The 26342-nt window shown below is 46.8% G+C and overlaps 1 protein-coding gene across 6 annotated transcripts in view; it reads right to left on the bottom strand.

Annotated features, from left to right (window-relative positions):
* The window catches only part of RFX2 (regulatory factor X2), a 64606-nt gene extending 42506 nt beyond the window's left edge, over window positions 1–22100 (bottom strand). For 4 of the 6 annotated variants that reach the window (XM_027715446.2, XM_027715447.2, XM_027715448.2 and 1 more), the window contains exon 1: window positions 22022–22080. The gene's annotated coding sequence lies outside the window, so the exon portion shown is untranslated. Of the gene's footprint in view, window positions 1–10779; window positions 11111–22021 lie in introns of those variants that run through there. The other 2 variants (XM_027715441.2, XM_027715445.2) reach the window with 2 other exon arrangements.
* Window positions 22101–26342: the final 4242 nt, after the last annotated feature.

The raw sequence follows: 26342 nt of genomic DNA, 5'->3' as shown, positions 1-26342 counted from the left end.
GGCAACAAATTCTTGTGGGCAGTGGTTTTGGTCTGGAGAATGAGTAGGTGGCTTTCTGACAGGTAGCTCACCCCACTGAACTTTCTGTCTTTGGCTGGAGGGGGGTTCTGATGACACTCAGAAACCACTTTATTTCCCCATCCCCACAGCAGGGAAGGCTCATTCAGTTTAAAAGCTCCTTCTCCAGCACTGTGTTGATGGATCAGGATCTTGTCTGAGGAGCTGAGTGGGCGGATTTACAGGATCACAGAATATGCTGAGCTGGAAGAGAATCTGAAGAAGGGTAATGAAGATGGTGAAGGGCCTGGAGGAGAAGCCATGCCAGGACACTGAGGGCACTCGGTGTGATCAGCTGGACAAGAGGAGACTGAGGGGAGACCTCATTGCAGTTCCAGCTTCCTGGGCAGGAGCAGAGGAGGGGCAGGCCCTGAGCTCTGCTCTGGGGGGACCAGGGAGAGGACCCTTGGAAATGGCCTGGAGTTGTGTCAGGAGAGGTTTAGGTTGGATATCAGGAAAAGGTTATTTCCCCAGAGGGTGGCTGGGCACTGAACAGGCTCCTCAGGGCAGTGGGCACAGCACCAAGGCTGCCAGAGCTCAAGGACAATGCTCTGAGGGACAGGGTGGGATTGCTGGGACATCCTGTGCAGGGCCAGGAGTTGGACTGAATGCTCCTTGGGGATCCCATCCCATTCAGCATATTCTGTGATCCTGTGACATGGGAGCCCAGCATGGATTGTGAAAGCTCCTGAGACCCTAGGGAATGGCTGGAGCTGTGTCAGGGCCGGGTCAGGTTGGATCTCAGGAAAACATTCTTCCCCCAGAGGGTGCTCAGGCTCCCCAGGGCACTGGGCTCCCCCAGGCTCCCCAGGGCAGTGGGCACGGCCCCAAGGCTGCCAGAGCTCCAGGAGCTCTGAGGGACAGGGTGGGATTGTTGGGGTGTCCTGTGAAGGGCCAGGAGTTGGACTGATGATCCTTAGAGGTCCCTTCCAGCTCAGGATATTCTGTGATCCTGTGAAGAAGCATTTGGATGATCCTCTCAGGCACAGGGTGGGACTGTTGGGGTGTCCTGTGCAGGGCTAAGAGTTGAACTCAAACATAAATGAGGAGGGGCAGTGTCTTTGATCCTAATTCTGAGACTACTCTGAGGCGGTTCCTGCAGTAGGAGGACCCCCAAAAGTACAGGAACAAATGTGAGTCCGTCCCAAACTCCGTGCAGGCGAGGAAAAGGCCAGTGCGGAGGATGTGGGGCCCAGGGTGTTTGGGAAGGATGTGGGGCCCAGGGTGTTTGGGGAGCAACAGGCGTTGCCAGGGGTGACGCGGTCCCCTCCCGTGGTCCCCTCCCGGGGCCGGGAGCGTTGCCGGGCAACACGGGAGCGCTTCCCAAACCAAACATCCCCATCCCGCTCCGCCGCCAGCGCTCACTAAATATGTCAGCGGGTATTTGGAGCGCCCGGGAGGAAGGACAAATAACGCCTTTGCCATGGGAACCGCGAGGGGGGGCCGCGGGCGCCGCCGCTTTGTTTTGGGCTTATTTTATTTTATTTAATTGTTATTTCAGAATAAACGGATTAACAGGCTGGAGAGGGTTCTTCAAAGCAGATGCCCAGGAAAGAAATCTGTTGGTTTTTTTTTTTAAATAGTATTACTTATTTTTAAAAAATTATGTTTTTATTTAACATAATATTTAACATTTATGTTGTTTTCAATCATTATGTTTTTTAATTTAAAGTATAGCATTTATTTTTGCTTTAAATTATTATGGTTTTGTTTAACATAATACATAACATTTTAAAGAAATTGTTATGTTTCTTATTTAATGTAATATATAACTTTTAAAATTATTATGGATTTTATTTAACATAATATATAGCATTTATTTTTGTTTTAACTTATTCTGTTTTTATCTAACATAATATTTAACATTTATTTATTTATTCTTTAAATTATTCTGCCTTTATTTAGCACAATATATAACATTTATTTATTTTTGGTTTAAATTATTATGGTTTTTATTTTACTTTTAAATTATTTTTAAGGTTTTTTTTTTTTAAATAGTATTAATATTATTTGGGAGTCAGTAGTAACTCCTCACCATGCAGAGCCCTGTGGCCCTAAACACCAGAGGCACCCCTAAACACATAGAAGTCACTGAGCAAGTTCTCTCAACTTCTTCTTTTTTCCCCATCTATTTGTAGATCCCTACAAGTTTTCCAGCAGAATTTAGATCCCTTTAAAGCAGGATTTAGCTCACTTAAAACAGGTTTGCTCTTCTTGGTGGTGTCTCTGAGTCCAGGGAAAGTCAGCTTGGATGGGAAATGTGCTTTTGGGAGACCGTGTGTGTGGTTTTGGAGTGTCCTCTGATTTGATGGAGAAAAGGAATTAATCAAAAAGATGTTTTCTTCTGGTTCCACAAACATGGGAAGTTAATTTAAATTCTCTACATTAAAATTTGTGGCAATTAACCATAAGCAAAAATATACAAACACCCAGAGGATTTTAAGGCAGAGCTTAAAGAGTAGAGAGAGGCTTTTGTTGGATGGTGGAAACATCATTGTCCTGGGTACAGTGGGAAGATCTGAAACATAAAAGCTCTGCTGGTGCTTGCTGATCATCACTGAGGCCACATCCTGCTACCACAGGTTCCCAGATTCAATAGGAGCAGATTTGGGGCAGAATTTGTCCCTCCAACTTTTAAATCTAAGCTTAGGCAGTGGCATCGCATCACCTCGGCAGTGATTAATGCTAAAGCTTCTCACTTAAGTGGCTGATTTCCAGCTGTAGCTGCTTTCAGTGCTTCCCTTGGGGTTTCTCCAGGTGTTTTTCTCCTGATCACAGAATCACTAAGGCTGGAAAAGACCTCCAGGATCATCATTCCTTTGATAGAATGCAGTCCTCCAGGGCACTGCACAAAACTGGAGTGAGGCTTCACTTCCCTGAGGTAAATCTCATAAAAAGCAGAAATCACTCATTCACTGGATGAAAAATAAAAGTCATAGCCTTCAATACTTTTAAAATAAGCTATTTCAAAATTTTGGGGTTTTTTTTAAGGATTTTTTTTAAACTATTTCTGACCCAGCCCTCAAAGTACTCCTTAGCTTTTTAGGATTTGACTGCATTTATCTCCCTCCAAGGGGGACTTTCCTGCACAAGAACAGCAAGCCCAGGAATATTTTGAAGGAGGTAAATGATCTTTTTCCTGACATGTTCAGAGCAGCCACTTATGCAAGACAGGCTGGCACAGCTTGGCAATTTAAAAAGACAACTGAAATTAAAAAGTCAGAACTTGAAGAATCTCCCCAGCAAAGGGATAACAACCCCCCCCACCTTCAGCTGAGGTGACCCTGTAACATTTACTCTCAGTGCATGGAAAAGCCAACTCAAACCAACCTCATTCAACCCTTGGCCATCCTGCCCATGGCCTTGAGGTAAAATTCAGCATTGAAGCCTCCAAACTGTGTGAAATATGGTTAAAAGATGCTCTAACACGGCAATATTTAGCTAAGTAAAGGACTTTAGAGGAGAATTCTGGCCATGACAGCAGAAGCAGCAGAGATGAACGTGACCAACCTCTTGATACCTCTGGTCTCACTCAAACACCAGCCTGTAAAACAAGCCAAAACTCCCTGTCTAGACTCCCTTGCTCCTTCCACCAAGATTCCCACAGGGATATCTTTGCTGGCACTGACTCAAGACCTATCAACTCCTTTCTGAGTGTAAAAGAGACCAGCTGCCCTCAAAGACCCACTACACTATTCCTTCTTAGGATGGGCAAATGAAGTCCAAGATTCTTCTCTCTTCATTCCCTTCTGCTAAGTGCCCTTCTTCCTGCTTTAATATGCTAATACCCCTCCACTGGAATGAGGAAAACACATTAAAATTGAGAGCTCACACCTCTCAAGTGTGGATGGTAGTGGGGGTTTCAAAATTCCAGTTGCTGGAGTCCCATAACTCCCACAAGTTACTTACACAAGTAACTCCCACAAGTAAAAGGGTTTCAAGCTTTCCAACTTCCACTGAAAAAAAAGTAAAAAGAAGAACCCAGTATCAGAAAATCACCATTTAAACTGTCAGCCTTCCTTATTTTTATCTCCTAGTGGGTTTTAACCCAACCTTATACTTCGGGGAATTTCTAGTCCTGTGAGGGAGGGAGTTTATTTGCAATCATATAGCAGCCCAAACCCCTTTTTATCTTTCTTTTCCCCAAAAGTTTCTTTCTACTTTTGCTTTCCAGAAGATAAAATGAACTTCTTGCAAGAACCAGAGCAATGTAAGGAGTGTTAAGTGTGACTGCAGGAGCTATTTCAGGTCTATACAGCATTTACTGCCTGCGCTAAGCATATATTGAAGAGGCCATGAAATGCTAATGATCTCCAGACTGCCAGAGATAGAGTCCTAAATAGAAGGAAAAACTTTCTTTGAGAGTTTTGTTGGGTTTTTTTGCCTGTTCCATCTCCAGAAACCACACAAAACTTTAACACCTCCCTTTGGCTGAAGCTTTCCAAGTTACACTTTGAAAAACCGAAAAGGAAAAACAGATGGGGGTGGGGGAGTGGATAAAGATGATCCACAGAGCTAAAATATCCATTAGTGGTAAATTCCACCACCTCCTCCCCCTCCCAAAAAAAAAAAAAAAAAAAAAAGGACTGCATGGGTCAGATTCCACCCGCAGACCAAGGAACCAGCTCCAACCACATTCACTCAGACCTTTTTATTCTCTTGCTTGTCTAAGTGGCTGCTAGGCAACCCCAGCAGCATCCTGCTCATATGCATTAAGTATTAACTATTATTTCATTCCTTCCCCCTTCCTACAAAAAGGCAGCAACCTCAATTCATAGCAGATCATTCTTTTCCCAAAAGGGAATGCTGGCTAAAGTAAGCTGGGAACAGTCAAAGCCGTGGAAGGAAGGGGTAGATTATTCCCAGTTTAGCTCCAGGATGCTCAGGGTTTCCAGCACCCAGCATTAGCCATCTACCCCAAGGGCCCTCATTAGGGGATGAAAACTCATTTTTGGTACTCCAGGAGATGCAGCTGCTCCGAGCCAAGCTCTGGAGGGAATTATCTCAGTGCATTTAGGAGCCTAAAATCCTGGTTTAAGTTTGGTGCTGCTCCTGCTGCATCCAGCCCTTGTGTCCCTTAGGAGGTGGTAATTCTCCTGTGGGAATAAGCCCTGATTTTGCAGAAACAGCAGGAAGAATGCTGATGCCCTGACCAAGGGCAAATGAGAGCCAGTTCTGTGAGCACCATCCCCATCCCTGCCAAAGGCAGCTCTTCCAGCCATTCCAGGAGCCAGTTTGCCTGAAGAAATAAAATTCAAAATGGGGACAGGACAAAAGCAAGCAGAGGTTGATGGTGTTTAGAAATGACCAGGATACTTCAGCTCAGCAAAGAAGTCCAGTGACACATTGAGTTCTCCACAGCCTGGTCCCAAACTTGTCCAGAACTACCCTTTACAACAGAGGAGGAAGGTGATGATCAGGACAGCAAGGCCTCAGGACAACGAATTTTCCACCTGCAGGAAGATCCAAAGGCAGGAGAGGAAGGGACCCCCTGCCCTGGGAGGGAGCTGCTGACAGGCTGAGCCCAGCGCTCCTCCAGCCCGGTGACATTTCTGAGTAATTACAAACCCTTACGATCCATTATAATGTTAATTTACTGGCTTGTTGTTGTGGAGAAGTGTGATTAGATGTTGTGTAGCTACGATGCAGAATGGAAGGAATGCTAAGAATGCCTCCACTGAAAACTGAGCAACAGCGGGAAGAGCAGGAGCTGGAGCAGAGAGGAGCATCCCCACAGGCACAGGGAAGGAGCCCAGGTACAGAAGAAGGAAGCTCCAGAGAAGCCGCCAAGCAAGAACAATGTTCACAGAATCCCAGAACCTCAAAGCTCATCCAGTCCCACCCCCTGCCATGGGCAGGGACACCTTCCACTAGCCCAGGTTGCTCCAAGCCCCATCCAACCTGGCCTTGGACACTTCCAGGGATGGGGCAGCCACAGCTTCTCTGGGAAAGCTGTGCCAGGGCCTCACCACTCTCATGATAAAGAATTTTTTCCTAAGATCCCATCTAAACCTCCCTTCCTTTAGCTTAAGCTGTTCAGCCCAGACACAGCAGCACTGAGGGCAACGATGCTTTGTGTGGTATCTTTACACACACTCCATCTATGAGGGACCAGGGACAGGAGGGTCTCACCTGTATCACACCTCACTTTGTCATCTCCCAAACAAAGAAATGAGTATTTGCCTCGACCAAGGGCATCCTATTGATTTACATCATCACTTCAATTCAAGATTTCAGGTTAAATGTTTTTCTCTAATACAGGTCAGCCAGAAAACATTTGTTTTTCAAATTATGAGCCATTTCCTGGGCTGGGGCTCCACTCGTAACCAACATCAGTGGGCTATTGCTGAGGATGACAAAACCTTTTAAAATTGAAACAAATCTCTTTATACACAATATCTGCCCATTTTACAATGAAGAGAAGGAAAAATAATAATTCTTTTTGTTTGATTTATTTTTTCAACACTAATGCCACAGCACATTTGGAAGCAGAATCAGCCATAATTTCAATTCTGAAACCTACCTATTAAAAGGGCTGCCAGATTTGATATAAACCTTCCTCCACAAAACAAATTGATTAAATACAAACTGGTCTGGAGTCCCCAAAGCTTTGTAACAACAAACTTCATGCAGCAGTTTTGTATTTTGCAGGTGGAAATACAGTGGAACATTCATTTGCAGCCTAACATAAGGACCTAGTTACTCTGCAAAGTAATATTTTTAAGCTATGAATAGTCCCTAAATTATTCAGAGATGGAAAAAACAAATTCATCTCTTCTAGAAAGGAAAGCCATCAGCTGCTGAGAACAGAGAAATGTCCTCCCAAGGCCAAATAATCAGCAATGCAAATACCAGCGGAGAAGTGCAGTGATATTAGCAGAGAGAAAGGTTTTCCAGGAACACTCTTGCAGTGAAAAAGAGTAGCAGAGCACGTTTTATATCACAGGATCATTTAGGTTGGAAAACACCTCCAGGATCATCAAGTCCAACGTGTGACCAAACACCACCTTGTCCCCCAGCCCAGAGCACTGAGTGCCACATCCAGTCGTTCCTTGGACACCTCCAGGGATGGGGACTCCACCACCTCCCTGGGCAGCCCCTTCCAATGCCTGAGCACCCTTTCCATGAGGAAATTCCTCCTGATGTCCCACCTGAAATGATACAGCTATAAAGAAGCAGAAAAGGCAGAGTGAGGAGCAATCATCACCTTCTGACCTGAGCTTCTGACTGTGCTGACACAGTGAGTGACCTCAGGGCTCAGCTTAGGCTTGTTTTCATGGATAATTCAAATAGCAGCCACTTGTCAGACTTGTTAGCTCAGGGAGACTTTAAATGGGGAAAGACCCCTCAGTTGAGGCAGAGGGGTCTCTCCTGTGCCACTCCATCACACCAAATGTACACACACAGTGCCCTTGTGTTCATGTCACCACGACAACCTGCCCACTGTTCATCCCTTTCACTAAGATCTTAATTCACAGATCTTAATTCTCAGACCACACGAATGAGATGGCAGCAATGGGGGAAGAATCAGGGCTCTCCTGATGGGTTCCTGGAGGACAATGGAACTCCCTCGGCCACCCAGATGTTTGCAAATTCCCACAAAGAGCCTAATTACCAGAGCGAGGATTAACTAAACTTGTTGCCTCCCTCACAGTCACACCAAAGACTTTTGTATCAAAGCTGCAAAAACCAGGAGCAGATCTTTTCTTTATGGACACCAAAGGAGGCAGGAAGATGATGTACAAGATTTAGCTCCTGGATACCTGTGCCTCCAGGAGCACTAGCTGAATATTCCTGGTTTTAAGCATCCTCCAGACTTCCCTGAAGCATCGACTGCGGATTTTGCAAAAAGCACAGTGCTAGAAACACTGAACCATCAGCAGCAACTTTTCCCCTTATTCTTCTGCAAAGAACAATGCAGATGCATCGTTGTGTGAAGCACAGGGAGATCAGTCTGAGGCACTGAGAGCCAAGACCCTGCTCTGTGTGGGCTGGGAAGCTTTCCATGGATTTTTTCCATAAGACAGATTGCAGGGGTGGCTTGATACACTCACCTCAAACTGATTCTCCTGAGCTGTGCGGCTTCAAAAGGATCAGAGGAATCACCCAGCATTTAGATTTTTCACTGTTACTGGGGATTCACCCCTTTTTTCCTTTTAAAATGATGAATTGTTTAGTCATTGACCCATTACTGCTCTCCTTCAGTTTTCCTTTCTGACTGAACTGCATAAACCTGTATTTTAAAGGACACTAACATTCCATAGGGTAAGTCCTTCATTTGGAGCATTCTTCCCAAACAGACAAAAAAGGAAAAAAAAGACATTTTATGAAGAGGAAGGAGGACAGGTCCCAGAGCATGAAACTCCACTTTATCCTGTTATTGAGGAATTGGGACTGGGGTTTCTACAACATCCACACTCGACCCTTCCCTACTTCCTGACTCATTCCCTGGGCCATGAGCTGTGGGTATTTAAGAGCAAACGTGCTTCAACAACCTAAAGCATTTTAGAAAGAGCTTCCAATGGCTCTGGAGAGCCTCAGAGCAGCAGGTAGCCAGGAAAGACCAGTGCACTGCCAATTTGAAAAGCAGAATGATTTGTTCTCTTAAAAAACTTAACCTGTTCAGCAGCTCCTTTATTCACTGAGAAGGCATTTAGGTGGGGAATAGAGGGAAGAGTCTCTCTGGTGCAGCCAAATGGAATTCCAGATCCAGTTAGTTCAGACAGGGAGCTGAGGGGAAGATGTCACAATATGCTTTCCATTAATGTAACAGCAGAAACACAACTGGTTTTAAATACTATACACAAACAATTACTGCTCTGCTCACAGAACCTGTGCCAATGAGAGTGATTTTATCGCCATAGTTAGTTTAAACCAACAGCAACAGAGTTGTAAGTCAGTAATATGGTATTTTATTCTTAAATTTTTGCCTGGGATGCTATTTGACATCAGAATTCAGTCAAAACAAACTTTAGCAAATGATAAACGATCCCATCTGCCTGTTTCAAAGGCAAAAAAAAAAAGACTAGGTTTTGTTAATTCTGAATTTCCAGTTTCCACAAGAAAAGGGACATTTTCTGTTCTTATTTAGCACGTGGTCCATGAAAAGTGAATGGGTTTAGCTCAGGGGTAGAGGGCAGAGGAGTTCAGCAATCAAGACACTAAGAGCAGATTTTAAAAATCAATAGGACACTAATTTTTTTAGTGAAGAAGTTTAACTTTCTGCAGATGGAGGGAGAAAAAGGGAACACCGTCACCTTCCCTGCAGCTGCACTCAGGTGCTGCAGCACTCCAGAGGCAACAGTGGCAATAATGCTCATGGTTCAGCACTCCCAGCACAGGGGGTTTGTCTCTCACGGTCATTATGAACCAGAAGAGTCAAGTAACTCTCCCTCCAACGCAGGTACAGAGGGAGCTCTGAACGACAGAACTCAAGGAATGGCCTCAAAGGGGCATTGGGAGCAGTTTATAGGGAGCTCCCAATGAGATATTGTTGTCTCTAGGAAAGTGGTTGTAACCACTGTGACAGGAGAGGGGAGGGAGAGGGAAAGGAAGGGAAAAGGAAAAAGGGAAGAGAGAGAGAAGGAGAAGGGGGAGGGGAAAAGGGAAAGGGCGAAAGGGAAAAAGAAAGGAGAAGGAGGAAGGAAAGGGAAACAGAGGGGAGGGGACCGGAGGGGAAAGGGGGCCTGGGGAACGGAGGAGAGGAAGAGGAGAGGAGAGGGGAGGGGAGGGGAGGGGAGGGGAGAGGGAAAAGGAGAAGGAAGAGAAGGAGAAGATATTTTGAAAACTAATGTTTGCAGCCTTGCTCTGCAGTTCCACGAGCACCTGCACACGTGTGTCCAAGGGACAAAGTTGTTTGTGCTTCTGCAGTGGGAAAACAGCCCCTGTTGCCATAAACTCAGGGAATGCATCTCTAGAGCTGACTTTTCCTCCCCACCAGGTTTGCAGCACTAAATCCTCCCAGGAATAACACAGTCAACTGAGATTTCTGGGGGGTGGAGAAGGGGGCAGGACTTTAAAATTTAAATCCTAATTTAAATTATTACATTCTTGGACCATATTCCTGCCCACCTCCTCTAACCAACCAGCACATGCTCCTGATGATTTGGGGGAAAATCATCCTTCCAGGGAACAGGCAGGAGCTCAACTCTTATATTAGCTTTCTGATGCAGGAAAATTAGTAAAACTTTGATACACCCGAGAAAGGAAAAGGTATAAAAATTACTGCGGAGTGGCCACAGGGCTGTTAGTTCTCACCAATTCACTCCGGTGACGGTTATAAAGCAGAACTGTAAAGCAGAAATTCATGCACAGACAATTTACTTTTCCCCAGCAGAATACTGTATAATGTTCTGGCTAATCCCATAATTCAACCCTCATATATGAAGAAAACACTCAGAAATCAGGAGATGTATTCAAAATGTTCACTGTGGAACAGTTCATTGCCCAACATCGTGATATAAATTCAACCAAGTAGCTGCCAAAAGGAAAGTTAGCACAAAAATTCCTTAATGATTGACTAAGAAGAGACTCATCACCCAAGTATTAAGTAATTCTTAGGGGAAAGTGAATAAGAATTGCAATGTGTGATGTATTAATTTAGTTATTTGGTGGCATTGAAGAAAAGAGCTTGAGTTTTAAGGACAGGAGGTTAGAATACAGCTGGAGAAATTTAATCCACTACATAAATAGACTATTTAAATGTGCAAAGAGGGAACTAACCTGTGTTTCACCGGGTCCTGCAAAAAGAGCAACATGGAACAACACAGTTTTGCTCACTTAAGAGTTCATTTTTGTTCCAAAATTCCCTTTTTTAGAGCACTCTGTGTGTTCCTTTGGATTGTAAAACAGCCTGAAGAATGACACCAGTCACTTCAGCAAGAAATCCCCCAACCACTCTTTCCCCCAAATTCCTCTAACGAAACCATTTCTCCAGGGGTTTTTTGGTTGTTTTCTCTCTCTGAATTTTTTCAGGACCAAGACACAGCTCTGAGCTTTGCCTCTGCATCTCTACCAGCCCCGTGCAGAAGGGAGAGCAAACTGGGGGAGGAAAATCTTCCTTTCCCTAGAGGAGAAAAAAGCCAGAAGTCCCTCCCAACCCAAACCATTCTGGAATTCTCCAAGTGCCCTTGAACAAAGTATTCCAGAGGGCAGTAATGACACCATCTCCCAAAAATGTGTGTTGTTTTGATCAGTGAGTAAACAATCACCTAATGTTTTCAAAGCACTTCACAAACATTAATCCTTACAAGTCTGCCCAGCTCAACTTTCTGGCTGCTGGAAAAAAAGGCAGGTATTGAATTATTTCCTAATGGAAAATGGAAATGAAAGCACAGAGCAAATAAAGCAGGGTTTCCCAAACGGTCTCTGAAGTGCCAATGGATGTGGATTCTGAATTAGAAAAAGATGGGAATTGCTAAATCAGAGATTAAATTGTGCCTCAGAGCACAGTCCCAAGTGTGGGGTGCTCACACAGGGGTGGCACAGAAACCCCAATGAGGATGAGTCCAGAGGCAAGGAGGTGCATCAGAAGTGGGGAATAAACACCCCTGGAACTACATTTAATCAAAATATACTCTTGGAACTACACTCTCTGCTATTGTGCATATATATGTATGTATACAGATATATTTTTATATATGTGTGTGTGTGCATAAATATATAGAAAATAAAAATATTCCGCATACACAGTTATAGCTTTAGCCCCAGGGGCTGCAAACCCAGAGGTTTTCTTGTCTCAGACACACCCTCAGATGTTTAGACACGAAAATGTCTCTTTTCAGTGCCCATCAAGGAAGTGATGATTTTACAAAGCCTGTGTGGTACCTGTGGAGCTACAGAGAAGGCACATTTCCCTGGGGGACACCAGTCGGGGACTTCAGAACTCCTGAGCATCACAAGAAGGTGGATCACGTTTTTATGACAAGTTGCATCCATGAAAAAGGTGTGGAAAAGGACAAATTGGTCCACAGTTTGTATTTAGGAGAGACTCATCCTGCAATCCACTGCCTGGCTCTGCTGGAATCTCAGAATCAGAAGGATTTGGGTTGGAAAGGACCTTAAAGCCCACCCAGTTTCACCCCCTGCCATGGGCAGGAACATCTTCCACTATCCCAGGTTGCTCCAACCTGGCCTTGTACACTTCCAGGGATCCAGGGGCAGCCACAGCATCTCTGGGCAAACTTTTCGGGGGGGGGGGGGGGGGGGGGGGGGGGGGGGCGGCGCGTCCACATCCTCACAGCCAACAATTCCTTCCCAATATCCCATCTATCCCTGCCCTCTGGCAGTGGGAATCCGTTTCCCCTTGTCCTGTCCATCCCTTGTCCCAAGTCCCTCTCCAGCTCTCCTGGAGCCCCTTTAGGCACTGGAAGGGGCTCTCAGGTCTCCCTGGAGCCTTCTCTTCTCCAGGTGAACCCCCCAGCTCTCCCAGCCTGGCTCCAGCTCCATATCCATGAAGTTGATCTCCAATTTAACAGGGCTCTGTAACTTGAAGAGCCCAAAGATTCCTCCCTTGGAGGCATGTGAGGCTCTTCCCTGGTAACGCTGGGCTGTGGCGACAGCCCATCCCAACAGTCTGGGATGACGCAGCCGATGAGGCATTGCCCTGGAATGTCTTGGATGGGACCTGCAGGGGAGGTTTCTGTGACTGATAAAAGGCACAGAATAATCAACCCCCATCTTTGGTCCCAGATAATCTCTGCTCTGACTCTCCCATGAAACCACTGTGAGTACCTTAGGGCAGAGACCAGACCCCAGAGCACCCAGGATAAGGGATTATCAGGATAATTTTGGGCTTCCTGGCACTGTCACAGCTCAAAAATTCACTTTTTTAAACTGATATTAGATAATGAGTCTAAAATAAGCTATTTCTACTCAGTGCTTCTACCTCAGTAAGATTAAATAATGAACTGACCCCAAATTTCAGGAGTCAGGTAAAGCTCTGGTAAAACACAATTTATTAATGGTTACAAAAAATTTACTGCACTTTTTATCTAAAACGAACTTGGTTTGTTGTTTTTTTTTTTATTTGTTTGTTTTGTTTTTTTAAAGAATTTTTAAGTTCTCAGCAGGATCTCTGAGTCCACTTAAGAGTTGGACTCGATGATCCTTGTGGGTCCCTTCCAACTCAGAATATTCTGTGATTCTACACTGGGGAGAATGAAACTGTGGAAAGGAGCAGTGACTAGAATAAAAAAGCACTTTTGCTGCTCCAGGATAATTTGAAGCATGAATTAGCTGGTTTACAACTCCTCACCTTACACAATTACCTCTAATGGTGGCAGCACATAAGACAATACTCTGAAATTCAAATAAGTCCATTTATTAACACAACAAGCAGCAGTTCTACCCATCTGAGTGCTTCCTGCCTGCCAGGGAATATTCATAGAATCATAAAATCATGGAATGGTTTGGGTTGGAAGGGAACTTAAAGCCCATCTTGTTCCACCCCCTGCCATGGGCAAGGACATTAGCCCAGGTTGCTCCAAGCCCCGTCCAACCTGACCTTAAAAAATTCTGTGGAGCATGGGGAGCCAGCAGACAAGCCCCAGGTTCTCCTAGGGAATTCTGTGCAGGATACTTCTTTTTCCTGACAGGTGCAAGTTTTCTAATAAAGGTTCACATCTGTCACATTAAGAAGAATAAATATTTGCTAGGAAGAAGGAAGCTCTGAAGACCAGCTCGGTGAGCAGGAGCCATCATTTCTCTTATTATTTGTACCTATTAAAGAAAATTTCCTCCAATGACTGGTCATTTGAGGTCATGAATATTTGAAAAGATCTGCATTTCATCTCCTTTGGGGGGATGGTGGAGAGGGTTTGAACAGCACATGAAATTGTTTAAATGCAAAGGCTGACATAAATTAGACAGAACCAGTCCATGTGCACTTATTCACATCTCCCCCAACATTTCACAGCCCAGAGGTGGATTTCAAGGGGTTTTTTTGACTGTGCCATCCCAGACAGCTCAGGGGAGCAGAAGGAGGAAGATCTCCTTGCACAGAGCAGGGAGGTGACAGCGCTGACATTGTGTATGACGTTGTGTACCCACTGCACACAGGGAGCTTGGTCTTATCTCTGAACTCACTTCCTCCCAGATTTCTGCTCCCCCTTATCTCTGCACAAACTCTTTACTGCCCGAACAAGAACACAGACCGGGTGACAGAAAATGAGAGACTTTGTCAGAAAGGCCCCAGATCTGGCTGAACTGACTGGAATATCCAGCTCTGTGCAGAATCCATCCCTCATGATGGATGCTCTCCATGAACATCCCTCACCTCCACCTCATCCCCCGCCTCCAGGCGCCTCTTCCTGCTCCCCTGCTCCAGCTGTAGCCTGGGCTCATGGAATCCTGGAATATCTTGAGTGGGAAGGGACCCATGAGGATCATCCAGTCCAACTCCTGGCCCTGCCCAGGACACCCCAACAATCCCACCCTGGCCCTCAGAGTGTTGTCCAAACGCTCCTGGAGCTCTGGTAGCCTTGGGGCCGTGCCCACTGCCCTGGGGAGCCTGGGCAGTGCCCCAGCACCCTGTGGGGGAAGAACCTTTCCCTGAGATCCATCCCAACCCCCCTGGCACAGCTCCAGCCCTTCCCTAGGTCCTGTCCCTGGTCCCAGAGCAGAGCTCAGTCCCTGCCCCTCCGCCTCCCCTCGGCAGGAGCTGCAGCCCCCGAGGAGTCTATCCCGGACACTGGTGAAACCCCGTCCCACCACAGTCACAAGGTGATGGAGACAGGAATGCCCTTTCCATTCAGAGTTCCTGTGCCTTGTTAACCAGCCCACAGCCTCATTCATACACCGAGTAAGGCCAATTAACAAATCTCCTAATTGTGAAACTATCCATTACCAGCCAGTAAAACCCTCTGAACACATCCTAGGAACCATCAGCACTGAGCCAAGACACAATCATCAGGTCTTGGAGAAAGCCAAGCAGGGAACAGAAAAAGGATTACAGAATCATGGAATCACATAACAGTTTGAGTTGCAAGGACCTTAAAGATCATCTCATTCCACCTCCGTGCCATGGGCAGGGACACTTTCCACTAGCCCAGGTTGCCCCATCCAGCCTGGCCTTGGACACTTGCAGGGACGGGGCAGCCACAGTTTCTCTGGGCAACCTGTGCCAGGGCCTCCCCACCCTCACAGCCAAGGATTTCTCCCCAGTATCCCATCTAAACCTGCTCTCTTTCAGTTTAAAACCATCGCCTTTCATGTGAAGCCTTTTCACATGAGCTGATGCTCCACTACATCAGCATCTCCTCCTGTGAGCAACAAAACATGGGAAATCCTCTGTGCAAAAGCCATCACCAGATGCCAGATGCCCAGGTCAGACTGCGCCATTCCAGAAGACATGTATCCACCATAAATAACCTTCCCAAATCAAGTGCACAGAGTAACTTCCGCCAGTGTTGCAGTGAGACCATCACTGTTTTGTGCTGCTGGGTGTCTATACTTGATAATAATAAAAATTAAATGCTTGGTGCCCTGGTTTCTCTAAAAAGAACTCCTTATAAAGTGTCCTACTCTGTCCCTGCTCAGCTGCACAAAGGTAAGATCACTGCAGGGGTTTTACCTGTCAGTGTGAAGCTCCTTCTTCTCAAACCCACAGGACTCCCAGTATCCCAGGGGTGAGGAGAATGGGATAACTAATTCCCTGAACAGGGTGAATGTTTGAACAGCTCGTGTTAAGCCAGATATTCTCCAGAACAGTTCTAGGGTTGTCATGGTGCCAATGGGATCTTAAGCTGATACCAAAGAACAGTCTGACAATGACTAACCAGGTGGTGAGGAAATTGCTAATTCTGCTGAGGTTGTTTGCCCGTAATCATTCCAGCCCTGCCTTTCCCCTTCTCTTCTCTTCCCCTGATGTCTCTTGTCAGTCTTAACTAGTGACATCTCCAAAAGAAGCATCCTTAATTACAGGCTCCATTCAGCAGAACCCCTTTGCCTTGTGTTAACCTCAAAGAACCACCAACCATGTAACCCCAGAGAAATTCCTGAATTACTGGTGCTTCCCTGCACAGATTCAGCGTTGATTTCATCCTCCTGCTTCGAAATGAGTTGGAAACTCAGCTTTGGAGACAGAACCATCTCTCTTCATACCCAGGTTCAGTTGTGCTCTGTGGAGTTTAAGGGTTTACTCATCCACAACCTGCCTGCAAATGGGATGCACATGGTTTTGCAGCACGTGGCTGCTGGAGCATGGACTCAGCTCCCCATTGGAAAGGGAAAATGTGGACTCCAAAGCTGCTTGGGAGAGAAGTAAATCCAGCCAGGAACCCCTTTTCTAGAAAGGATGGGGGAAATCTAATTTCATATGAAAACGGAATCACAGAATAGTTTGGGTTGGAAGGACCTTAAAGCCCATCCAGTCCCACCCCCTGCCACGAGCAGGGACACCTTCCGCTAGCCCAGGTTGCTCCAAGCCCCGTCCAACCTGGCCTTGGACACCTGCAGGGATGGGGCAGCCACAGCTTCTCTGGGAAACCTGTGCCAGGGCCTCCTCACCCTCACAGTTTGAATCCATTTCCCCTTGTCCTGTCACTCCAGTTCCTGATGAACAGTCCCCCTCTGGCTTCTTGTAGCCCCTTCAGACACTGGAAGGTGCAGTGAGGTCGGCACACAACCTTGTGTTCTCCAGGCTGAACAGCCCCAACTTTCTCAGCCTGTCAAACATCTCCGTATCTGTGTGACACCCAGAGCCACTTGGTCACCAGGAGAGGAGGCAGCAGGACTGGACACAGATCTGCTGCCCCAAAACCTGGAGGTTGCTGCCACATCTCCGGTACACCCCAAATCCTTTCCTATGGGGCCAGCTGAGCAGAGAATCAGGCAGGACAACCACCAAAGAGCAGGTGCTGGTCCCCATGGAGAAAGGCTGCTACACAGTGGCATCCACAGAAGCCTTTTGTCTCTGTTTTGCTTTATTTCTGGTCATATTCCACATTTTCTTTGTAAGGATGAGATTTTGTAAGAACCAGCGAGGCCCTGAAGATGTCAGAGCATGAAGCCACCCTGTCACAGGAGACAGGGACGTGTCTCAAAGCGCTGCTCTTTGTCAGAGCCTACACACAGGTACCTGCTGGTGTTAGTCCTCGCACACATACCCAGACATTACTCACTTGAAGCCAGAGAAAAACTACTTCAAACAGAAAAAAAAAAGAACCTGGATGGTCAGAATATGCATCAGTGAACTAAATGGTGCACCAGGGAGGACTCTGCAGTCAATGTAATTATTATTTCTGTCAGCTTCCTGCTGGAGACACCAAGGATTTCCTTCAGATTTGGGACAAGAAAACAAAGAATTTGATTTTTTTTTTTAATTTTCTTTATATAAAAGTCATCTTTGGTGCAGCATTCTGTGATCTGTTTGACAGCAATTGAAATGTTCAGTCACTAATCTCTAGAACACATTCATGATGCTGAGACTTCTTTGGCATTTATAATCTCAGGAAAAGGAATTCTTAATAGAAATCTAACTTAGGAAAAAAACCAAGCTTATCAATTGCCTTTAAATGACTTTTCAAATGTCTTCATTTGGCATTGCTGCTGCTCTTCACTCCTGTGTAACACCAGGAGTACCTGAGGAAATGGCAACACTCTTAGGGACAGGGTGGGATTGTTGGGGTGTCCTGGGTAGGGCCAGGGGTTGGGCTGGATGATCCCTGTGGGTCCCTTCCAACTCAGGATATTCTGGGATTCTATGATTCTGTGACCAGATCACCAAACCAAAACAGTTTATAAAGTTCTGCTTGGGAAACCTCTGTTTCCGTTGCAATTTAAAACACACCTCATAACTTTACTGCTGGACAGACACTGCCCAACCCCTGCAGTGACATAAGTGAGCAGGAATATCATTGGAAGAGGAAGATTTTGGCATTCACTGACATGAAATCACATGTCTATACATAACTATGTATTGTTTTAACAAGTCAGCTCAACTAAAGACACAAAGTTTTCTAGGCCTTCTGAAATGCAGAAATTGCCATCTTTCATAAAACATCACCCAAAGCTGAAGGTGGGTTTGTTTTTTTTTCTCCTTTCCTCCCTAACTAGAAATAAATTGTGTATTAATGTGCCTTGAAATCATTCCCTCTGTGCTTTGTGTGTTAAGAGATTATCTGCAGGTAGAACCATAAAGAAAGGATCCCTCTTTGCTCATTGTGTTAAGGGGTCCGTGGTTTGTGCTGAAGGAATATTTTGCCATTTATTTCTGTATTTATGGATAATTAGTCCATAAGCTGCTTGGACAGAAACAGCCCGAAACACGGAAAACTGGGACAGGAGAAAACCAGCACGTTCTTGGACAATAAGGTGGATTTGTGAGTATTTAAACAAAGGAATAAAGGACTCCCAGTGCAAACAACACCAAACACCGAGCCTCAAAGCTCAGATTAAAGCAAGAAACCTTCCCTTTGTGCCAAATATCAGGAGCACAATCCCAGATCATGCAGGAGAGTTCCAGCACTCCCTCTACCATGGCAAGCCCTGGCACGTCGGGCTCCAGCTGGCTGGGCTCCAGCCCTGAGCTGTGCTGGCATTTGTTCCAAGGGAGGGGAAGAAGGGAAAAACAAAAACTTGGTTTAAATATAACTCGGCAGCAGAAACTTTGGCTGAGCAGGCGAGCGGCGAGACCCGCCTGTTGAATCAGCCCCGCGGTGACTCCGCAGGACGCTTTTAGCTCCGGGAGTGCTAAAACCGAGTGAGGGAAATCTGCTGGAATATGCTAAAGCAGCTCTGTTTACAGGCCTGTATTAACAGGGAAAGCATGTTGTGATTAGACAGAGCAGCTGTCGATGCTCTGAGGTGTTACAAGCAGGAGACTATTTAAAGACAATGGCTGGCGCCGTCTATTCGGCTGTCGTAGGGCTGCGAGAAAGGCTGCACTTGTGAGCCACCCTGCTTTTATGGCAGCCCTGAAGTTGTTTCGTGGCAAAAAGGTGACTTTTAGTCAATAAATACTCTCAGCTGGAGGATTTCCCCCAATAGGGGGACACACGACAGCAGTTGATGGCATTGGAGGTGCTGGTTCCTCGTGTTTTCAATAGTTACAGAATCCCAAAATGGTTTAGGTTGTAAGTGACCTTAAAGCCCATCCAGTCCCATGCCCTGCCATGGGCAGGGACACCTTCCACTGGACCAGGTTGCTCCAAGCCCCCTCCAACCTGGTCTTGGACACTTCCCAGGGATGTGGCTGATTGGGTTTACACACACAAAAGGACACACAAAGTGTCTTTCTGATGTACCTCCACACATATAACACATGATTTAACAGCAGCTCTCTCTAGATTATGTGCAGTCTGAAGTCTTGAGATGGGCAACCCCATCCCTCCCTCCCAGCCCTGCCGTGGGGACTCAATGGTGCCAAGTCCTTTGATGAAGGGGGGTGTCTCCATTTATAGGGCAAATCTACAAATTCATATGCCAAACCTACAAATGCCTCTTTTGAGAGGGCAGATCTGATGCTGAGAGTGAATTTGCTGCACTGGCCTCCTGTGTGTTGCCTGCAGATCTCAGCCTCTCCCTGGGTGCTGTAGCACACCACTGGCTCTTCTATAGGGAACAGAGCTGGCACACAGGGCCCCAGGACAGGGACACTATGAGAGGAATTCATGAGATGCAAATGGCACAGCAGGGAAATGCAAAGCAGGGACTATCCGTGGGAGTCCCAGTGAAGTCTGAAGGACCTGGCTCTGACATTCTGCCCTGGCAGCAGATGCTCTTATCACCATCCACAATGCACTGGGATCGCTCCCAGTTTGCAGGAAGCAAGCAGGGACAAAGAAATTCCAGCTGTCAACTCCTCACTTGTGTCCGGGCTTTCACTCCCTAGGCCAACATCCTGTTGTTACCTGAGAACCCAGATTCCAAGGAAAAAGATGAGTATTTCCAAACCTCAGGGCTACAGGAGCAGCTTTGAGAACATGAGCTCCAAAGGCTTAGAACAACAAATGCCCACAGCTGTATAACCCTAAGGCAAATGCAACACATCTCACAAAATTTCAAATTTCCTATCCCTTGGAACAGCAACATTGAGGGGTAAAAAACCAACTGGATGTGTTGTTTTTTAAAAACATCAACTAAGATTTTCAAAATTAAACTATCAGGTAACCAACACCCACAGCTTGTCCCTACAAAGTCCTACAAGGTCCTACCTTGGGGGTTTTTCCTCACCTGACTCCAGCCATCCAGAGGTCAAACTTTGTTCATCCCAAACTCCCTCAGCAGATACAGTCAGAGGTTGATTCAACCCATCCTGAGCAAGGTAACCATGAAAGAGCCTCCCCAAATGCCTCCCCTTCTACTAAACCTTTCCCTTTAAAATAAAACCTGAGACTGAATTAATCCTGAACTGACTAAAGCAAACTCAGATTGAAAACTGAAACAAGCAGAGGCAGAGAAGGAAGCCCAGGAGCTTAAGGTCGGTATTTTGAGCTTGATTTCTTTCTTTTTCTAAGTCAGCTGTTAGTCTCTATTCTCAAACGATTGGTAACCGAGATAGTGTTGAAAAGTTGAGAAGCAGATGAAAAAAGCCTCGACTGAATGACTCCGGAGCTGAGCTCTCAGTTTAACCTACCACTTAAACCCTTTAAAGGTTTAAAGATCTTCCAAGTGCAAAAAGGTAAAGTAAATTTAATAATATTTAATAAAATTATTATTATTTCTACTTTTTAATTAGTAAGACTCATTTCTTTCAATAGCAAAACCCAAATAGAGGCTTTGGAGCGGTATCTAAGTAGAAAGAATGGAAAGATTTAATCAGACAGCGGGAACTCAAGCTGGAAATAAGCACGTCCACAAAATCCCACTCTACCAGGAGATGGATCTTGATTCACAACATACTTTATTCAAAACAAATAGGAGAAACCGAGTCAAGAATCGACGGCAATAGACGCTTAAAAATAGGTCTCGCCGCGATTTTCTCTCGTTCCTAAAACCAACAGGGAGGCGAGCGCCGGGATCCCCCGGGCTCCGGCGAACTCCGGGGATGAGCTGGAGTTGAAACCACCCCCGGGAAGAGGAGGAGCGGCCGGGGAGGGGGGACTGGGACAGAGAGGGGGACGGGGACAGCACAGAAGGGGGGGACATGGATGGGGGGAGACGGGGACAGCAAGGAAAGGGGACAGGGATAGAGAGGGGGACAGGGATAAAGGAGGAGACGGGAACAGCACGGAGAGGGGGGACAGGGACGGAGAGGGGGATGGGGACAGCACGGAGAGGGGGGACAGGGATAGAGAGAGGGACAGGAACAGCGAGGGGGGACAGGGAACAGAGGGGGTGACCGGGACAGAGCGGGGGACGAGGACAATACAGAAAGGGGGACGGGGACAGAGGGGGAGAGGGGACAACACAGAAAGGGGGACGGGGACAGAGGAGGGGACAAGGACAGCAAGAGGGAGATGAGGACAATACGGATGGGGGATAGGGACAGAGGGGGGGGACAGGGAGGACAGAAACAGAGACAGGGGGCAGAGACAGCACGGAGGGGGGACAGGGACAGCACGGAGGGATCCAGCTCCCAGCACAGCCCCGAAGCTGCCCTGTGCCCCCCTCACGACCCTCACTGGGCACTCCTGGACTCGCAGCTCCGCCGGAGCCGGGTCGGACTCCCAACTGGCCGCGCTGCCAGGATCGGAGAGTTACGGGAAGCGCGGGGGCCGCTTCTTTTCCCCCCCTCCCCATCCCCGGGCGGGCGGTTCCCGTTCCCGTTCCCGTCCCCGTCCCCGGGCGGGGCCGCGACGCGGGCGGTGCCCCGGGGGCACCGGGGGGACACCCGTGGCGGGAGCGGGGGGGGTGGGGTGCTCAGCGTTGCCGCCTCCACCGCTTCCCAACTTCCCGGGGAAGGGGGGGAAGCCGCGGGGACGCGCATCCCGCGCTGGGACGAGGGGGTGGGGGGGGCCCCCTGCGCCGCACCGACCCCCGACACCGACCCACCCACGCCATCACAGGGGCGGCCCCCGCTCACCTGAAGTCGGCGCCGGGTGCCGCGGGCTGCGCTGGGCTCCGGCCGCCGGGGCCGCGCGTTGCCGCCGTTGGCAAGTAACAGTCTCCAGGGCTACGGTCACTATGGCGCCGGGCGCCGGGTCTCGAGGCAACTGTTGCTACCCCGGCCCCCCGCGCGTCACCGCCCGGCCCCGCCCCCCGGGGGGTGTGGCAGGGCCATACCCCGTCGGCTATTGGCGCAGCGTCTGTCAGTCACTTGGGAAGGCGGGACGAAGCGCTGGCGGGCCAATAGAGAAAGGGAAGGGGCGTAGCCGGGAGTTGGCGCGCGCGGTTTGGCGCCTCACGCGCGGGGCGGGGCCCCGGCGCGTGACGCGTGAGGGGGGCGGGGCGGGGCCAAAGGGAACTTGGATTATTCTCCTCAATAAATCGCCCCCCAAACAAAAAAAAGAATAAAAAAGTTGATTTCCTCCCCCCGGCTGTTAAATATTAAAAAGGGGTTTCCGCGGTTGCCGCCTGGTTTCTCCCTCCCCCCTTCCCGCCCGCCGCGCGGTCCCCATGACATCAAAGCGTTGTCAAGGCGACGGGCGGTGACGTCACCGACAACAAACAGCGACCGGGAGGTGTCGTGGTTTTGGGGCGAATTGGGGGAATATTGATGAATCGGTGCAATAGCCCTGCTGCTCGGTGACCTGGGATGAGGCTCCCGGAGTTTGGGAGGATGTGGTGAATGGGGGGGAGCAGCAGCATCACCCTCATGAAACGAAATTATCTGTTTAATGGCAAATTTACTGCGTCCAGCTCTGGGTCCTCTGCATCAGAAGGACGTGGAGCTGTTGGAGCGAGTCCAAAGAGGCCACGGAGCTGCTCCAAGGGCTGGAGCCCCTTTGCCATGGAGAGATGCTGGGAGAGCTGGGAGTGCTCACCTGGAGGAGAGAAGGCTCCAGGGAGACCTGAGAGCCCCTTCCAGTGCCTAAAGGGGCTCCAGAAGAGCTGGAGAGGGACTTGGGACAAGGGATGGAGGGACAGGACACAGGGGAACGGCTTTCCACTGGAAAAGTGGAGATTTAGATAGGATATTGGGAAGGAATTGTTGGCTGAGGGTAGGCAGGCCCTGGCACAGATTGCCCAGAGAAGCTGTGGTTGCCGCATCCCTGGGAGTGTCCAAGGCCAGGTTGGATGATGCTCCGCTCCCCACTTCCCGTCCTGGTTTATGTTGTCAGCAAAGACTGCACAGTGAAACCCAGGAAGTCACCCTCAATTCTCATCCATGTTTTTTGGAAGGCAGATGCTGCCAAGGAAAGCAGAATTTTTTGTAAAGCTTTACGAAATACCTTGGGTTTTGGGGTGTTTAGGGGGTTTTCCCCTCAGTCAAACCCAGCAGAAACCCAGCATTTTTTTTGAATTGCTCTGAAAAAAAATCCCCATCCGGAATTTCACAATTTCCAGAATCACCTTATTGACATGCAATCAAAAGTTTTTATGATGTATTTTTTCTGTAATGTTTTCTGAAAAGTATGTCCTAGCCTAAGCCAAGGAAGTGTGTGGAATCTGTACCCATGGAGACTCCAATAACACAGCCCGCTCCAAATGCCGCAGGATTATTAGTTTCCTTACCTAACACATCGGGAAAGGAGTTACTGGAAAAGGAAGAGAAGGAGAGAAATTGCCTGAGTGAAGCAATTTAAACTGGAGAGACTGGACTTGCTGGTTAAATGTGGTCTATCTGCAGATTTAGGTTTGATATTCCCGCTTTTGATAAATTACCGTGAGAGTTACACTGGAAAAATTCATGGAGTTTTTGAGAAGCTCCAAAGAGAAATAACTTGCTTTCTTAGTGCGTTGTAGATACTTAAACCATAGATATTTAAAATTGTCAACTTTTAGGTGATGATGTAATGTTAATAAACTAAAATAGAAAATAGAGATGGGATAGTTAATGAGAAGTCATCTAATACACATAAACATCCACCTTCACCACAGGAAACTGAGAGCAGAGAAATATATTTTCCTTAACAGCTCCTTCTGATGTGTTTGAAGGTTGTTCTCATTCCCTCAATCTCTTGTTTTCTAAATTAAGCAATCCTCTGGTTTTCCTGTCAGAAAAATCCAGGCTTTCCCTAAGACACACTGTATAAATAGTTATTTTTGATCCTGCACTATTGTGGTCACTTATTCCTGCTTAAATGTACATTGTGTTTGGCCATGTTGAACTGCATCATGTTGATTGTGAGTCATCACTTGAATTTGCCAAGAGCTTAATGAAATCCTTCAGAGGTGCCTGCAATCCCCTTTAGTATCACCTACAAAGTGTTGTTTCAGGCCTGTTATCAATTTAACTTTTAGAGCATGATTCCCCACTGAAAGGCATCTGTACCTCTGGAAAAGAAATGTAGAGTAAATTTGGATGTGCTCTTATTCTTTCCAAAGTGTCAATTATTGTGTGAAACACAAAGCACAGGTTCTTGTTGTATCCTGCCAACAACATTTTGAAATTCAGATAATCACAAGATCATTTAGGTTGGAAAAGCCCTGTAAGATCCTCGAGTCCAATAATTAACTCAGCACTGCCAAGGCCACTACTAAACCATGGCCCCAAATGCCACATCCACACTTGATAACACTTGAAAATTCTTGATAATGCCTGAAAAAAAACACCTTTGATAAAATCCTGCAGACCATAGAAGTTATCCAGTCCTCCTGGGATCTTTGGGAGTCATTCCAGTGCTGTTATTTTTAATTAGGGACCTGTCTGTCACCTCTTCTGTGAAGCTGATCACTGGACTTAATTTTTCCTTGTTTCTTGCAGCCTTTTCCTAAGCCAGATCTCATCTCCCTCTTGTACAGCACCGGGGTGGTTTGAGGGGAAGGAGACTCATTTTAGGAAGTTTTTGGTAAAGAAACAGGAGTTTGAGTCTGGTCTCCCTTCTCTCTTCTCACAGAGGAGCAGGTTTGCTGCAGCTGTCACTGACACCCACAGGAGGGCATGTTCCTCAAAGCAAACTGGAATTCAGCTCAAATCCAACCCCACTCAAAGGATCTGATTGACTTGATTTCACTGAAGGGAGATTTGGGCAAAAAATAGTCTTTGGACAGAAGCAGATTCCTTGCAAAGTAGTGGGATCTTTTGAAATGTCACGTTTATCCATGGAAAACAATGTTGTTTTGGGTTCTGGCAATGAAACCTTAATTTAAGATGTTCCCTTGAACTGTTTGCTGAATGAAAAAATTCCTAGAGGATTATAACCAAAACAAACAAGAATACAAGAATATTACTTTTTTTTTTTTTTTCTTAAAAAAGAAAAATAGTTCACTTGTTTAAAGGGGAGAATCCCTATTTTTACATAAGTACCAACCCACACAGCACTTTCTGCCTGGAAGATTTCTATACCAGGTTCCCCCTATGCCTGGAGGTGTTTTCCAACTGTAATGATTCTGTGATTCTGTGATTTACTGTGCTGTGTTTTACTGCTGAGGGAACTCAGGGCATCTGCTGCAAAATATTTGGAATCTGAACTGACGCCTTTCCATGTCCCCTCTCCCACTGTATCCACAGCACCATCCCATGCAAGTTATGAGGACCATCCAAACTGTGATAATGGATTTTCCTTTAATATGAAAAAATTAAATGATAAAATAAAACTCCATGATCATTTTAAGTTGTGGTGCAGATGGGGTAGATTCTGGTTTGGTAGACAGCTCAAGAGATGAATTTAGGAACACACTAAATCTCCTTTCCAGCTATTCCAAAGAAACTGGGACTGCTGCAAACTGCAGTGGTGGCTTTTCCTGTGTGGAGCTGCCACATCCCTGGTGGATTGACGACCCTAGGTAAGATCCTGCTCCAATCACAGCCCCAGGAGTGTGTTTTCTCCATCATAAACTCCTGACCTTGCTGCTGGTCAGACAACAACATTCTCCAGTGCTTTTGGACAGGCTTAAGAGGATAAACCTGTTGAGTGTGGCTGTGCCAGGGCCACGCTGGAATTTCCCTGTGGCATCGTACCACATCCTCCTCTGCTCATTTTCATCAGGAAAATGAAATCCAGGCTGCAGCTGCTCCAGAATTACAGGATGCTCTGTCCTGTCTTGGCAGCATCCCAGGGCACTGTTTTCCTTGCTTTGCTGTAGCAGTTTGAGCTACATTTAGAAATCTAAAATCCAATTTTTAGGCTTCCCCCACCCTTCTCAACAATTTATCCTAACACTGGAGAGAAACTTTCAGGTCAGAGGCTTCTGTAGGGGAAGGGGGAAGTATATACATTTATTTACACAAATAAATACTATACAAACTAAAGGCAACTATATATATATATATATATCACATTACTATCAGTCAGTCCTTT

This window comes from Pipra filicauda, unplaced genomic scaffold (genome assembly GCF_003945595.2).
Source record: "Pipra filicauda isolate LSUMZ 115617 unplaced genomic scaffold, ASM394559v2 scaffold294_size920599_pilon, whole genome shotgun sequence".
In the NCBI taxonomy this organism is placed as follows: Eukaryota; Metazoa; Chordata; class Aves; order Passeriformes; family Pipridae; genus Pipra; species Pipra filicauda.
The sequence above is the reverse complement of the archived record's forward strand: the minus strand, read 5'-3'. Positions and strand labels throughout refer to the sequence as shown.